At 48.4% G+C, this 16,739-nt stretch overlaps 1 protein-coding gene across 1 annotated transcript in view; it reads right to left on the bottom strand.

The window, feature by feature from the left end:
- Positions 1-16,739, bottom strand: part of LOC106605905 (serine/threonine-protein kinase ULK4) — a 285,759-nt gene that overhangs the window by 204,379 nt on the left and 64,641 nt on the right. The gene's annotated exons all lie outside the window — the stretch shown is intronic.

Genomic DNA, 16,739 nt, shown 5'->3' with positions numbered 1-16,739 from the left:
TGACCAGTAGAGCCAGCTATACTGTTGACCTGACACTGAGTCTTAGCTGACCAGTAGAGCCAGCTATAGTGTTGACCTGACACTGAGCTACACTGAGTCTTAGCTGACCAGTAGAGCCAGCTATAGTGTTGACCTGACACTGAGCTACACTGAGTCTTAGCTGACTAGTAGAGCCAGCTATAGTGTTGACCTGACACTGAGTCTTAGCTGACCAGTAGAGCCAGCTATAGTGTTGACCTGACACTGAGCTACACTGAGTCTTAGCTGACCAGTAGAGACAGCTATAGTGTTGACCTGACACTGACCCTTAGCTGAGCCTTAGCTGACCAGTAGAGCCAGCTATAGTGTTGACCTGACACTGAGTCTTAGCTGACCAGTAGAGCCAGCTATAGTGTTGACCTGACACTGAGCTACACTGAGTCTTAGCTGACCAGTAGAGACAGCTATAGTGTTGACCTGACACTGAGCTACACTAAGCCTTAGCTGACCAGTAAAGCCAGCTATACTGTTGACCTGACACCGAGTCTTAGCTGACCAGTAGAGCCAGCTATAGTGTTGACCTGACACTGAGTCTTAGCTGACCAGTAGAGCCAGCTATAGTGTTGACCTGACACTGAGCCTTAGCTGACCAGTAGAGCCAGCTATAGTGTTGACCTGACACTGAGCTACACTGAGTCTTAGCTGACCAGTAGAGCCAGCTATAGTGTTGACCTGACACTGAGCTACACTGAGCCTTAGCTGACCAGTAGAGCCAGCAATAGTGTTGACCTGACACTGAGACTTAGCTGACCAGTAGAGCAAGCTATAGTGTTGATCTGACACTGAGCTACACTGAGTCTTAGCTGACCAGTAGAGCCAGCTATAGTGTTGACCTGACACTGAGCTACACTGAGTCTTAGCTGACCAGTAGAGACAGCTATAGTGTTGACCTGACACTGAGCTACACTGAGTCTTAGCTGACCAGTAAAGCCATCTATAGTGTTGACCTGACACTGAGCTACACTGAGCCTTAGCTGACCAGTAAAGCCAGCTATACTGTTGACCTGACACCGAGTCTTAGCTGACCAGTAGAGCCAGCTATAGTGTTAACCTGACACTGAGTCTTAACTGACCAGTAGAGCCAGCTATAGTGTTGACCTGACACTGAGCCTTAGCTTACCAGTAGAGCCAGCTATAGTTTTGACCTGACACTGAGCTACACTGAGCCTTAGCTGACCAGTAGAGCCAGCTATACTGTTGACCTGACACCGAGTCTTAGCTGACCAGTAGAGCCAGCTATAGTGTTGACCTGACACTGAGTCTTAGCTGACCAGTAGAGCCAGCTATAGTGTTGACCTGACACTGAGCTACACTGAGCCTTAGCTGACCAGTAGAGCCAGCTATAGTGTTGACCTGACACCGAGTCTTAGCTGACCAGTAGAGCCAGCTATAGTGTTGACCTGACACTGAGTCTTAGCTGACCAGTAGAGCCAGCTATAGTGTTGACCTGACACTGAGCTACACTGAGTCTTAGCTGACCAGTAGAGCCAGCTATAGTGTTGACCTGACACTGAGCTACACTGAGTCTTAGCTGACTAGTAGAGCCAGCTATAGTGTTGACCTGACACTGAGTCTTAGCTGACCAGTAGAGCCAGCTATAGTGTTGACCTGACACTGAGCTACACTGAGTCTTAGCTGACCAGTAGAGCCAGCTATAGTGTTGACCTTACACTGAGCTACACTGAGTCTTAGCTGACTAGTAGAGCCAGCTATAGTGTTGACCTGACACTGAGCCTTAGCTGAGCCTTAGCTGACCAGTAGAGCCAGCCATAGTGTTGACCTGACACTGAGTCTTAGCTGACCATTAGAGCCAGCTATAGTGTTGACCTGACACTGAGCTACACTGAGCCTTAGCTGACCAGTAAAGCCAGCAATAGTGTTGACCTGACACTGAGACTTAGCTGACCAGTAGAGCCAGCTATAGTGTTGACCTGACACTGAGCTACACTGAGTCTTAGCTGACCAGTAGAGCCAGCTATAGTGTTGACCTGACACTGAGCTACACTAAGCCTTAGCTGACCAGTAAAGCCAACTATACTGTTGACCTGACACCGAGTCTTAGCTGACCAGTAGAGCCAGCTATAGTGTTGACCTGACACTGAGTCTTAGCTGACCAGTAGAGCCAGCTATAGTGTTGACCTGACACTGAGCCTTAGCTTACCAGTAGAGCCAGCTATAGTGTTGACCTGACACTGAGCTACACTGAGTCTTAGCTGACCAGTAGAGCCAACTATAGTGTTGACCTGACACTGAGCTACACTGAGCCTTAGCTGACCAGTAGAGCCAGCAATAGTGTTGACCTGACACTGAGACTTAGCTGACCAGTAGAGCAAGCTATAGTGTTGATCTGACACTGAGCTACACTGAGTCTTAGCTGACCAGTAGAGCCAGCTATAGTGTTGACCTGACACTGAGCTACACTGAGTCTTAGCTGACCAGTAGAGACAGCTATAGTGTTGACCTGACACTGAGCTACACTGAGTCTTAGCTGACCAGTAAAGCCATCTATAGTGTTGACCTGACACTGAGCTACACTGAGCCTTAGCTGACCAGTAAAGCCAGCTATACTGTTGACCTGACACCGAGTCTTAGCTGACCAGTAGAGCCAGCTATAGTGTTGACCTGACACTGAGTCTTAACTGACCAGTAGAGCCAGCTATAGTGTTGACCTGACACTGAGCCTTAGCTTACCAGTAGAGCCAGCTATAGTTTTGACCTGACACTGAGCTACACTGAGCCTTAGCTGACCAGTAGAGCCAGCTATACTGTTGACCTGACACCGAGTCTTAGCTGACCAGTAGAGCCAGCTATAGTGTTGACCTGACACTGAGTCTTAGCTGACCAGTAGAGCCAGCTATAGTGTTGACCTGACACTGAGCTACACTGAGCCTTAGCTGACCAGTAGAGCCAGCTATAGTGTTGACCTGACACCGAGTCTTAGCTGACCAGTAGAGCCAGCTATAGTGTTGACCTGACACTGAGTCTTAGCTGACCAGTAGAGCCAGCTATAGTGTTGACCTGACACTGAGCTACACTGAGTCTTAGCTGACCAGTAGAGCCAGCTATAGTGTTGACCTGACACTGAGCTACACTGAGTCTTAGCTGACTAGTAGAGCCAGCTATAGTGTTGACCTGACACTGAGTCTTAGCTGACCAGTAGAGCCAGCTATAGTGTTGACCTGACACTGAGCTACACTGAGTCTTAGCTGACCAGTAGAGCAAGCTATAGTGTTGACCTTACACTGAGCTACACTGAGTCTTAGCTGACTAGTAGAGCCAGCTATAGTGTTGACCTGACACTGAGCCTTAGCTGAGCCTTAGCTGACCAGTAGAGCCAGCCATAGTGTTGACCTGACACTGAGATACACTAAGCCTTAGCTGACCAGTAGAGCCAGTTATACTGTTGACCTGACACTGAGCTACACTGAGCCTTAGCTGACCAGTAGAGCCAGCTATACTGTTGACCTGACACCGAGTCTTAGCTGACCAGTAGAGCCAGCTATAGTGTTGACCTGACACTGAGTCTTAGCTGACCAGTAGAGCCAGCTATAGTGTTGACCTGACACTGAGCTACACTGAGCCTTAGCTGACCAGTAGAGCCAGCTATAGTGTTGACCTGACACCGAGTCTTAGCTGACCAGTAGAGCCAGCTATAGTGTTGACCTGACACTGAGTCTTAGCTGACCAGTAGAGCCAGCTATAGTGTTGACCTGACACTGAGCTACACTGAGTCTTAGCTGACCAGTAGAGCCAGCTATAGTGTTGACCTGACACTGAGCTACACTGAGTCTTAGCTGACTAGTAGAGCCAGCTATAGTGTTGACCTGACACTGAGTCTTAGCTGACCAGTAGAGCCAGCTATAGTGTTGACCTGACACTGAGCTACACTGAGTCTTAGCTGACCAGTAGAGCCAGCTATAGTGTTGACCTTACACTGAGCTACACTGAGTCTTAGCTGACTAGTAGAGCCAGCTATAGTGTTGACCTGACACTGAGCCTTAGCTGAGCCTTAGCTGACCAGTAGAGCCAGCCATAGTGTTGACCTGACACTGAGATACACTAAGCCTTAGCTGACCAGTAGAGCCAGTTATACTGTTGACCTGACACTGAGCTACACTCAGTCTTAGCTGACCAGTAGAGCCAGCTATACTGTTGACCTGACACTGAGTCTTAGCTGACCATTAGAGCCAGCTATAGTGTTGACCTGACACTGAGATACACTGAGCCTTAGCTGACCAGTAAAGCCAGCAATAGTGTTGACCTGACACTGAGACTTAGCTGACCAGTAGAGCCAGCTATAGTGTTGACCTGACACTGAGCTACACTGAGTCTTAGCTGACCAGTAGAGCCAGCTATAGTGTTGACCTGACACTGAGCTACACTGAGTCTTAGCTGACCAGTAGAGCCAGCTATAGTGTTGACCTGACACTGAGTCTTAGCTGACCAGTAGAGCCAGCTATAGTGTTGACCTGACACTGAGCCTTAGCTGACCAGTAGAGCCAGCTATAGTGTTGACCTGACACTGAGCTAGACTTAGCTGACCAGTAGAGCCAGCTATAGTGTTGACCTGACACTGAGCGGCTTAGCTGACCAGTAGAGCCAGCTATAGTGTTGACCTGACACTGAGTCTTAGCTGACCAGTAGAGCCAGCTATAGTGTTGACCTGACACTGAGTTACACTGAGCCTTAGCTGACCAGTAGAGCCAGCTATAGTGTTGACCTGACACCGAGTCTTAGCTGACCAATAGAGCCAGCTATAGTGTTGACCTGACACTGGCACACTGAGTCTTAGCTGACCAGTAGAGCCAGCTATAGTGTTGACCTGACACTGAGCTACACTGAGTCTAAGCTGACCAGTAGAGCCAGCTATAGTGTTGACCTGACACTGAGCTACACTGAGTCTTAGCTGACTAGTAGAGTCAGCTATAGTGTTGACCTGAACACTGAGTCTTAGCTGACCAGTAGAGCCAGCTATAGTGTTGACCTGACACTGAGCTACACTGAGTCTTAGCTGACCAGTAGAGCCAGCTATAGTGTTGACCTGACACTGAGCCTAAGCTGAGCCTTAGCTGACCAGTAGAGCCAGATAGAGTGTTTAACTGACACTGAGCTACACTGAGTCTTAGCTGACCAGTAGAGCCACCTAGACTGTTGACCTGACACTGAGCTACACTGAGCCTTATTAGCTGACCAGTAGAGCCAGCTATAGTGTTGACCTGACACTGAGTCTTAGCTGACCAGTAGAGCCAGCTATAGTGTTGATCTGACACTGAGTCTTAGCTGACCAGCAGAGCCAGCTATAGTGTTGACTTGACACTGAGCTACACTGAGTCTTAGCTGACCAGTAGAGCCAGCTATAGTGTTGACCTGACACTGAGCTACACTGAGCCTTAGCTGACCAGTAGAGCCAGCTATCGTGTTGACCTGACACTGAGCTACACTGAGCCTTAGCTGACCAGTAGAGCCAGCTATAGTGTTGACCTGACACTGAGCTACACTGAGCCTTAGCTGACCATTAGAGCCAGCTATAGTGTTGACCTGACACCGAGTCTTAGCTGACCAGTAGAGCCAGCTATAGTGTTGACCTGACACTGAGACTTAGCTGACCAGTAGAGCCAGCTATAGTGTTGACCTGACACTGAGCTACACTGAGTCTTAGCTGACCAGTAGAGACAGCTATAGTGTTGACCTGACACTGAGCTACACTGAGTCTTAGCTGACCAGTAAAGCCATCTATAGTGTTGACCTGACACTGAGCTACACTGAGCCTTAGCTGACCAGTAAAGCCAGCTATACTGTTGACCTGACACCGAGTCTTAGCTGACCAGTAGAGCCAGCTATAGTGTTGACCTGACACTGAGTCTTAGCTGACCAGTAGAGCCAGCTATACTGTTGACCTGACACTGAGTCTTAGCTGACCAGTAGAGCCAGCTATAGTGTTGACCTGACACTGAGCTACACTGAGTCTTAGCTGACCAGTAGAGCCAGCTATAGTGTTGACCTGACACTGAGCTACACTGAGTCTTAGCTGACTAGTAGAGCCAGCTATAGTGTTGACCTGACACTGAGTCTTAGCTGACCAGTAGATCCAGCAATAGTGTTGACCTGACACTGAGCTACACTGAGTCTTAGCTGACCAGTAGAGACAGCTATAGTGTTGACCTGACACTGAGCCTAAGCTGAGCCTTAGCTGACCAGTAGAGCCAGCTATAGTGTTGACCTGACACTGAGCTACACTGAGCCTTAGCTGACCAGTAGAGCCAGCTATACTGTTGACCTGACACTGAGCTACACTGAGTCTTAGCTGACCAGTAGAGCCAGCTATAGTGTTGACCTGACACTGAGCTACACTGAGCCTTAGCTGACCAGTAGAGCCAGCTATACTGTTGACCTGACACTGAGCTACACTCAGTCTTAGCTGACCAGTAGAGCCAGCTATACTGTTGACCTGACACTGAGTCTTAGCTGACCATTAGAGCCAGCTATAGTGTTGACCTGACACTGAGCTACACTGAGCCTTAGCTGACCAGTAAAGCCAGCAATAGTGTTGACCTGACACTGTGAGACTTAGCTGACCAGTAGAGCCAGCTATAGTGTTGACCTGACACTGAGCTACACTGAGTCTTAGCTGACCAGTAGAGCCAGCTATAGTGTTGACCTGACACTGAGCTACACTGAGTCTTAGCTGACCAGTAGAGCCAGCTACTGTTGACCTGACACCGAGTCTTAGCTGACCAGTAGAGCCAGCTATAGTGTTGACCTGACACTGAGCTGAGTCTTAGCTTACCAGTAGAGCCAGCTATAGTGTTGACCTGACACTGAGCTACACTGAGACTTAGCTGACCAGTAGAGCCAGCTATAGTGTTGACCTGACACTGAGCCTTAGCTGACCAGTAGAGCCAGCTATAGTGTTGACCTGACACCGAGTCTTAGCTGACCAGTAGAGCCAGCTATAGTGTTGACCTGACACTGAGTCTTAGCTGACCAGTAGAGCCAGCTATAGTGTTGAACTGACACTGAGCTACACTGAGCCTTAGCTGACCAGTAGAGCCAGCTATAGTGTTGACCTGACACCGAGTCTTAGCTGACCAGTAGAGCCAGCTATAGTGTTGACCTGACACTGAGCTACACTGAGTCTTAGCTGACCAGTAGAGCCAGCTATAGTGTTGACCTTACACTGAGCTACACTGAGTCTTAGCTGACTAGTAGAGCCAGCTATAGTGTTGACCTGACACTGAGCCTTAGCTGAGCCTTAGCTGACCAGTAGAGCCAGCCATAGTGTTGACCTGACACTGAGATACACTAAGCCTTAGCTGACCAGTAGAGCCAGTTATACTGTTGACCTGACACTGAGCTACACTGAGCCTTAGCTGACCAGTAGAGCCAGCTATACTGTTGACCTGACACGAGTCTTAGCTGAGTGGCACGAGTCTTAGCTGACCAGTAGAGCCAGCTATAGTGTTGACCTGACACTGAGCTTGAGCCTTAGCTGACCAGTAGAGCCAGCTATAGTGTTGACCTGACACGCGAGTCTTAGCTGACCAGTAGAGCCAGCTATAGTGTTGACCTGCACGAGTCTTAGCTGACCAGTAGAGCCAGCTATAGTGTTGACCTGACACTGAGCTACACTGAGTCTTAGCTGACCAGTAGAGCCAGCTATAGTGTTGACCTGACACTGAGCTACACTGAGTCTTAGCTGACTAGTAGAGCCAGCTATAGTGTTGACCTGACACTGAGCTACACTGAGTCTTAGCTGACCAGTAGAGCCAGCTATAGTGTTGACCTGACACTGAACACTGAGTCTTAGCTGACCAGTAGAGCCAGCTATAGTGTTGACCTGACACTGAGCTACACTGAGTCTTAGCTGACCAGTAGAGCCAGCTATAGTGTTGACCTGACACTGAGCCTATAGCTGAGCCTTAGCTGACCAGTAGAGCCAGCCATAGTGTTGACCTGACACTGAGCATACAGCTGAGCCTTAGCTGACCAGTAGAGCCAGTTATAGTGTTGACCTGACACTGAGCTACACTAAGCCTTAGCTGACCAGTAGAGCCAGCTATAGTGTTGACCTGACACTGAGCTAGCTTAGCTGACCAGTAGAGCCAGCTATAGTGTTGACCTGACACTGAGCCTTAGCTGACCAGTAGAGCCAGCTATAGTGTTGACCTGACACTGAGCCTTAGCTGACCAGTAGAGCCAGCTATAGTGTTGACCTGACACCGAGTCTTAGCTGACCAGTAGAGCCAGCTATAGTGTTGACCTGACACTGAGCTACACTGAGCCTTAGCTGACCAGTAGAGCCAGCTATAGTGTTGACCTGACACCGAGTCTTAGCTGACCAATAGAGCCAGCTATAGTGTTGACCTGACACTGAGCTACACTGAGTCTTAGCTGACCAGTAGAGCCAGCTATAGTGTTGACCTGACACTGAGCTACACTGAGTCTAAGCTGACCAGTAGAGCCAGCTATAGTGTTGACCTGACACTGAGCTACACTGAGTCTTAGCTGACTAGTAGAGTCAGCTATAGTGTTGACCTGACACTGAGTCTTAGCTGACCAGTAGAGCCAGCTATAGTGTTGACCTGACACTGAGCTACACTGAGTCTTAGCTGACCAGTAGAGCCAGCTATAGTGTTGACCTGACACTGAGCCTAAGCTGAGCCTTATTAGCTGACCAGTAGAGCCAGCTATAGTGTTGACCTGACACTGAGTCTTAGCTGACCAGCAGAGCCAGCTATAGTGTTGACTTGACACTGAGCTACACTGAGTCTTAGCTGACCAGTAGAGCCAGCTATAGTGTTGACCTGACACTGAGCTACACTGAGCCTTAGCTGACCAGTAGAGCCAGCTATCGTGTTGACCTGACACTGAGCTACACTGAGCCTTAGCTGACCAGTAGAGCCAGCTATAGTGTTGACCTGACACTGAGCTACACTGAGTCTAAGCTGACCAGTAGAGCCAGCTATAGTGTTGACCTGACACTGAGCTACACTGAGTCTTAGCCGACTAGTAGAGTCAGCTATAGTGTTGACCTGACACTGAGTCTTAGCTGACCAGTAGAGCCAGCTATAGTGTTGACCTGACACTGAGCTACACTGAGTCTTAGCTGACCAGTAGAGCCAGCTATAGTGTTGACCTGACACTGAGCCTAAGCTGAGCCTTAGCTGACCAGTAGAGCCAGATAGAGTGTTTAACTGACACTGAGCTACACTGAGTCTTAGCTGACCAGTAGAGCCACCTAGACTGTTGACCTGACACTGAGCTACACTGAGCCTTATTAGCTGACCAGTAGAGCCAGCTATAGTGTTGACCTGACACTGAGTCTTAGCTGACCAGTAGAGCCAGCTATAGTGTTGATCTGACACTGAGTCTTAGCTGACCAGCAGAGCCAGCTATAGTGTTGACTTGACACTGAGCTACACTGAGTCTTAGCTGACCAGTAGAGCCAGCTATAGTGTTGACCTGACACTGAGCTACACTGAGCCTTAGCTGACCAGTAGAGCCAGCTATCGTGTTGACCTGACACTGAGCTACACTGAGCCTTAGCTGACCAGTAGAGCCAGCTATAGTGTTGACCTGACACTGAGCTACACTGAGCCTTAGCTGACCATTAGAGCCAGCTATAGTGTTGACCTGACACCGAGTCTTAGCTGACCAGTAGAGCCAGCTATAGTGTTGACCTGACACTGAGACTTAGCTGACCAGTAGAGCCAGCTATAGTGTTGATCTGACACTGAGCTACACTGAGTCTTAGCTGACCAGTAGAGCCAGCTATAGTGTTGACCTGACACTGAGCTACACTGAGTCTTAGCTGACCAGTAGAGACAGCTATAGTGTTGACCTGACACTGAGCTACACTGAGTCTTAGCTGACCAGTAAAGCCATCTATAGTGTTGACCTGACACTGAGCTACACTGAGCCTTAGGTGACCAGTAAAGCCAGCTATACTGTTGACCTGACACTGAGACTTAGCTGACCAGTAGAGCCAGCTATAGTGTTGATCTGACACTGAGCTACACTGAGTCTTAGCTGACCAGTAGAGCCAGCTATAGTGTTGACCTGACACTGAGCTACACTGAGTCTTAGCTGACCAGTAGAGACAGCTATAGTGTTGACCTGACACTGAGCTACACTGAGTCTTAGCTGACCAGTAAAGCCATCTATAGTGTTGACCTGACACTGAGCTACACTGAGCCTTAGCTGACCAGTAAAGCCAGCTATAGTGTTGACCTGACACTGAGTCTTAGCTGACCAGTAGAGCCAGCTATACTGTTGACCTGACACTGAGTCTTAGCTGACCAGTAGAGCCAGCTATAGTGTTGACCTGACACTGAGCTACACTGAGTCTTAGCTGACTAGTAGAGCCAGCTATAGTGTTGACCTGACACTGAGTCTTAGCTGACCAGTAGATCCAGCAATAGTGTTGACCTGACACTGAGCTACACTGAGTCTTAGCTGACCAGTAGAGACAGCTATAGTGTTGACCTGACACTGAGCCTTAGCTGAGCCTTAGCTGACCAGTAGAGCCAGCTATAGTGTTGACCTGACACTGAGCTACACTGAGCCTTAGCTGACCAGTAGAGCCAGCTATACTGTTGACCTGACACTGAGCTACACTGAGTCTTAGCTGACCAGTAGAGCCAGCTATAGTGTTGACCTGACACTGAGCTACACTGAGCCTTAGCTGACCAGTAGAGCCAGCTATACTGTTGACCTGACACTGAGCTACACTCAGTCTTAGCTGACCAGTAGAGCCAGCTATACTGTTGACCTGACACTGAGTCTTAGCTGACCATTAGAGCCAGCTATAGTGTTGACCTGACACTGAGCTACACTGAGCCTTAGCTGACCAGTAAAGCCAGCAATAGTGTTGACCTGACACTGAGACTTAGCTGACCAGTAGAGCCAGCTATAGTGTTGACCTGACACTGAGCTACACTGAGTCTTAGCTGACCAGTAGAGCCAGCTATAGTGTTGACCTGACACTGAGCTACACTGAGTCTTAGCTGACCAGTAGAGCCAGCTACTGTTGACCTGACACCGAGTCTTAGCTGACCAGTAGAGCCAGCTATAGTGTTGACCTGACACTGAGTCTTAGCTGACCAGTAGAGCCAGCTATAGTGTTGACCTGACACTGAGCCTTAGCTTACCAGTAGAGCCAGCTATAGTGTTGACCTGACACTGAGCTACACTGAGTCTTAGCTGACCAGTAGAGCCAGCTATAGTGTTGACCTGACACTGAGCCTTAGCTGACCAGTAGAGCCAGCTATAGTGTTGACCTGACACCGAGTCTTAGCTGACCAGTAGAGCCAGCTATAGTGTTGACCTGACACTGAGTCTTAGCTGACCAGTAGAGCCAGCTATAGTGTTGAACTGACACTGAGCTACACTGAGCCTTAGCTGACCAGTAGAGCCAGCTATAGTGTTGACCTGACACCGAGTCTTAGCTGACCAGTAGAGCCAGCTATAGTGTTGACCTGACACTGAGCTACACTGAGTCTTAGCTGACCAGTAGAGCCAGCTATAGTGTTGACCTGACACTGAGCTACACTGAGTCTAAGCTGACCAGTAGAGCCAGCTATAGTGTTGACCTGACACTGAGCTACACTGAGTCTTAGCTGACTAGTAGAGTCAGCTATAGTGTTGACCTGATACTGAGTCTTAGCTGACCAGTAGAGCCAGCTATAGTGTTGACCTGACACTGAGCTACACTGAGTCTTAGCTGACCAGTAGAGCCAGCTATAGTGTTGACCTGACACTGAGCCTAAGCTGAGCCTTAGCTGACCAGTAGAGCCAGATAGAGTGTTTAACTGACACTGAGCTACACTGAGTCTTAGCTGACCAGTAAAGCCAGCAATAGTGTTGACCTGACACTGAGACTTAGCTGACCAGTAGAGCCAGCTATAGTGTTGACCTGACACTGAGCTACACTGAGTCTTAGCTGACCAGTAGAGCCAGCTATAGTGTTGACCTGACACTGAGCTACACTGAGTCTTAGCTGACCAGTAGAGCCAGCTACTGTTGACCTGACACCGAGTCTTAGCTGACCAGTAGAGCCAGCTATAGTGTTGACCTGACACTGAGTCTTAGCTGACCAGTAGAGCCAGCTATAGTGTTGACCTGACACTGAGCCTTAGCTTACCAGTAGAGCCAGCTATAGTGTTGACCTGACACTGAGCTACACTGAGTCTTCGCTGACCAGTAGAGCCAGCTATAGTGTTGACCTGACACTGAGCCTTAGCTGATCAGTAGAGCCAGCTATAGTGTTGACCTGACACCGAGTCTTAGCTGACCAGTAGAGCCAGCTATAGTGTTGACCTGACACTGAGTCTTAGCTGACCAGTAGAGCCAGCTATAGTGTTGACCTGACACTGAGCTACACTGAGCCTTAGCTGACCAGTAGAGCCAGCTATAGTGTTGACCTGACACCGAGTCTTAGCTGACCAGTAGAGCCAGCTATAGTGTTGACCTGACACTGAGCTACACTGAGTCTTAGCTGACCAGTAGAGCCAGCTATAGTGTTGACCTGACACTGAGCTACACTGAGTCTAAGCTGACCAGTAGAGCCAGCTATAGTGTTGACCTGACACTGAGCTACACTGAGTCTTAGCTGACTAGTAGAGTCAGCTATAGTGTTGACCTGACACTGAGTCTTAGCTGACCAGTAGAGCCAGCTATAGTGTTGACCTGACACTGAGCTACACTGAGTCTTAGCTGACCAGTAGAGCCAGCTATAGTGTTGACCTGACACTGAGCCTAAGCTGAGCCTTAGCTGACCAGTAGAGCCAGATAGAGTGTTTAACTGACACTGAGCTACACTGAGTCTTAGCTGACCAGTAGAGCCAGCTAGACTGTTGACCTGACACTGAGCTACACTGAGCCTTATTAGCTGACCAGTAGAGCCAGCTATAGTGTTGACCTGACACTGAGTCTTAGCTGACCAGCAGAGCCAGCTATAGTGTTGACTTGACACTGAGCTACACTGAGCTGCGTGACCTGACACTGAGCTACACTGAGCCTTAGCTGACCAGTAGAGCCAGCTATAGTGTTGACCTGACACTGAGCTACACTGAGCCTTAGCTGACCAGTAAAGCCAGCTATACTGTTGACCTGACACCGAGTCTTAGCTGACCAGTAGAGCCAGCTATACTGTTGACCTGACACTGAGTCTTAGCTGACCAGTAGAGCCAGCTATAGTGTTGACCTGACACTGAGCTACACTGAGTCTTAGCTGACCAGTAGAGCCAGCTATAGTGTTGACCTGACACTGAGCTACACTGAGTCTTAGCTGACTAGTAGAGCCAGCTATAGTGTTGACCTGACACTGAGTCTTAGCTGACCAGTAGAGCCAGCTATAGTGTTGACCTGACACTGAGCTACACTGAGTCTTAGCTGACCAGTAGAGACAGCTATAGTGTTGACCTGACACTGAGCCTTAGCTGAGCCTTAGCTGACCAGTAGAGCCAGCTATAGTGTTGACCTGACACTGAGCTACACTGAGCCTTAGCTGACCAGTAGAGCCAGCTATACTGTTGACCTGACACTGAGCTACACTGAGTCTTAGCTGACCAGTAGAGCCAGCTATACTGTTGACCTGACACTGAGTCTTAGCTGACCATTAGAGCCAGCTATAGTGTTGACCTGACACTGAGCTACACTGAGCCTTAGCTGACCAATAAAGCCAGCAATAGTGTTGACCTGACACTGAGTCTGAGCTGACCAGTAGAGCCAGCTATAGTGTTGACCTGACACTGAGCTACACTGAGTCTTAGCTGACCAGTAGAGCCAGCTATAGTGTTGACCTGACACTGAGCTACACTGAGTCTTAGCTGACTAGTAGAGCCAGCTATACTGTTGACCTGACACTGAGTCTTAGCTGACCAGTAGAGCCAGCAATAGTGTTGACCTGACACTGAGACTTAGCTGACCAGTAGAGCCAGCTATAGTGTTGACCTGACACTGAGCTACACTGAGTCTTAGCTGACCAGTAGAGCCAGCTATAGTGTTGACCTGACACTGAGCTACACTGAGTCTTAGCTGACCAGTAGAGCCAGCTACTGTTGACCTGACACCGAGTCTTAGCTGACCAGTAGAGCCAGCTATAGTGTTGACCTGACACTGAGTCTTAGCTGACCAGTAGAGCCAGCTATAGTGTTGACCTGACACTGAGCCTTAGCTTACCAGTAGAGCCAGCTATAGTGTTGACCTGACACTGAGCTACACTGAGTCTTAGCTGACCAGTAGAGCCAGCTATAGTGTTGACCTGACACTGAGCCTTAGCTGACCAGTAGAGCCAGCTATAGTGTTGACCTGACACCGAGTCTTAGCTGACCAGTAGAGCCAGCTATAGTGTTGACCTGACACTGAGCTACACTGAGCCTTAGCTGAACAGTAGAGCCAGCTATAGTGTTGACCTGACACCGAGTCTTAGCTGACCAGTAGAGCCAGCTATAGTGTTGACCTGACACTGAGCTACACTGAGTCTTAGCTGATCAGTAGAGTCAGCTATAGTGTTGACCTGACACTGAGCTACACTGAGTCTTAGCTGACCAGTAAGCCAGCTATAGTGTTGACCTGACACTGAGCTACACTGAGTCTTAGCTGACCAGTAGAGCCAGCTATAGTGTTGACCTGACACTGAGCTACACTGAGTCTTAGCTGACCAGTAGAGCCAACTATAGTGTTGACCTGACACTGAGCTACACTGAGCCTTAGCTGACCTGTAGAGCCAGCTATAGTGTTGACCTGACACTGAGCTACACTGAGCCTTAGCTGACCAGTAGAGCCAGCTATAGTGTTGACCTGACACTGAGCTACACTGAGTCTTAGCTGAACAGTAGAGCCAGCTATAGTGTTGACCTGACACTGAGCTACACTGAGCCTTAGCTGACCAGTAGAGCCAGCTATAGTGTTGACCTGACACTGAGCCTTAGCTGACCAGTAGAGCCAGCTATAGTGTTGACCTGACACTGAGCTACACTGACCTGGAGGGCTCCCTGTTGGCTGGTACAGGTGTTATCACTTACACTGTCTGGAAGGTGCTGGGAGGGTGGAAACGACAGCCTCTCCAAAACAATACACATCATAAAACAATAGGTTAATAGGACTAATTGGCTCAACGCTATTTACTGGGCAGCAAATTAATCAGAATTTATTAACTTTCACAATCAGGAGGAAAATGGAAAATGACAGCAGAAGTAAGACAGACATGAACACTCCTAAATACTGTGATTAAATACTGGCTGTTGTTGTGTGTGAGCAGTTGAGTTAATTCATTTCAAAAGCCTCTGGTCTACCCTGCTGCATAAACTGTAATTACATCAACAGTATTCCAAGCTGCACTAGAAGAGTGTTGCAGCTCCTTACCCAATTAGTGGAGTTGCTTAGAGATTCATTGAAATAAAAATGTTATGCAAAGACAATGCATGAATAAACACAAGGCTTTCCGGACTTCTGTTTGTCAAGGAAATTAATGAGGAAAATGTATAGCATTTTATAATTGGTGCAAAGGTGACGCAGTAAGTTTTATGCACTCAAAGACTTGTTTTCCCAAGTTACATTGGAAATGTACATGTAGATTAATTCAGGTCAAACTAAATTACCAATGGTAATCTCACAGAACCTTGAAGGCAGCGATGTACAGTACCTTCTTAAATCACTTTCACCGGCTCATTTTCCAATTGATTACCACTTCAGATAATGAAGGATGTGTAGCATTATTAAAGTAGAATGTTTCATTTCAGCCAAATTGTTCTCCTTCCATTCATTTGTGTCTATAGGAACTGTACAGGGAGGGAGGGCCTTGTTTGTGCATTAACAAACCTGCTGCTATTACGAAACAGCACTGCCCCTCTTAGTGGAGAATCCTGAAAGCAAGATGAATATTTAAAGATAATCATCAGTAAGAATAAGGCATGTTTGTTCAAGTCTCAGTGACTGGGAGTCAAGTCAACTTCAGGAAATAAGAGAAGTCCTCTCTTTGAAGAAAATGATTCTCTCCCATCCCAGTAGGTGAGGCCCTGAGATAGACTAGACATCACATGAAGACAAATCTTTCTCTTTCTTATCTGCATCTTATCTGGCTTTGGCTGCATGTGTTCCGTTGGGAGAGATTTATATTCCATTATTTGTTCATACTTACAACTAACCCTAACTGGGCCAGAGGATTAAAGATAGAGGGAGATGGAGAGGAGAGAGGAGAAGAAGAGAAGAGGAGATGGGATTCATCTCCTGTGTTGGCTGGAAATAGCAGCACAAGCCGATAATGGCCAATTATCTGTCAGAGGTTAGGGAGAGGGTGGCAGTGCCGGGCCAGATGAGATGTTTAGTGCTGCAGAAGATGGCACAGGGCTGAAACACGTCCACACAGAGACAACACCAAACCCATACAGCTATGGCACGGGCCACACTCCTAGCCTCACAGTGACAGATGAATGTAGGAGGGGCTAGAGTTGTGCTTTCATTTCCTATGTCCTAAATGGCACCCTATTCCCTATAGTGCACTACCTTTGCCCAGGGCCCATAGGGTCAAAAGTAGTGCACTATTTTATTTTTAACTAGACAAGTCAGTTAAGAACAAATTCTTATTTACAATGACGGCCTACACCAGCCTTACACGAACGACGCTGGGCCAATTGTGCACCACCCTATGTGACTCCCAATCATGGCCGGTTGTGATACAGTTGGATTCGAACCAGGGT

The sequence above is a fragment of the Salmo salar genome, chromosome ssa05, assembly GCF_905237065.1.
Source record: "Salmo salar chromosome ssa05, Ssal_v3.1, whole genome shotgun sequence".
Lineage (NCBI taxonomy): Eukaryota > Metazoa > Chordata > Actinopteri > Salmoniformes > Salmonidae > Salmo > Salmo salar.
This window is presented reverse-complemented; position numbering and strand designations above follow the sequence as displayed.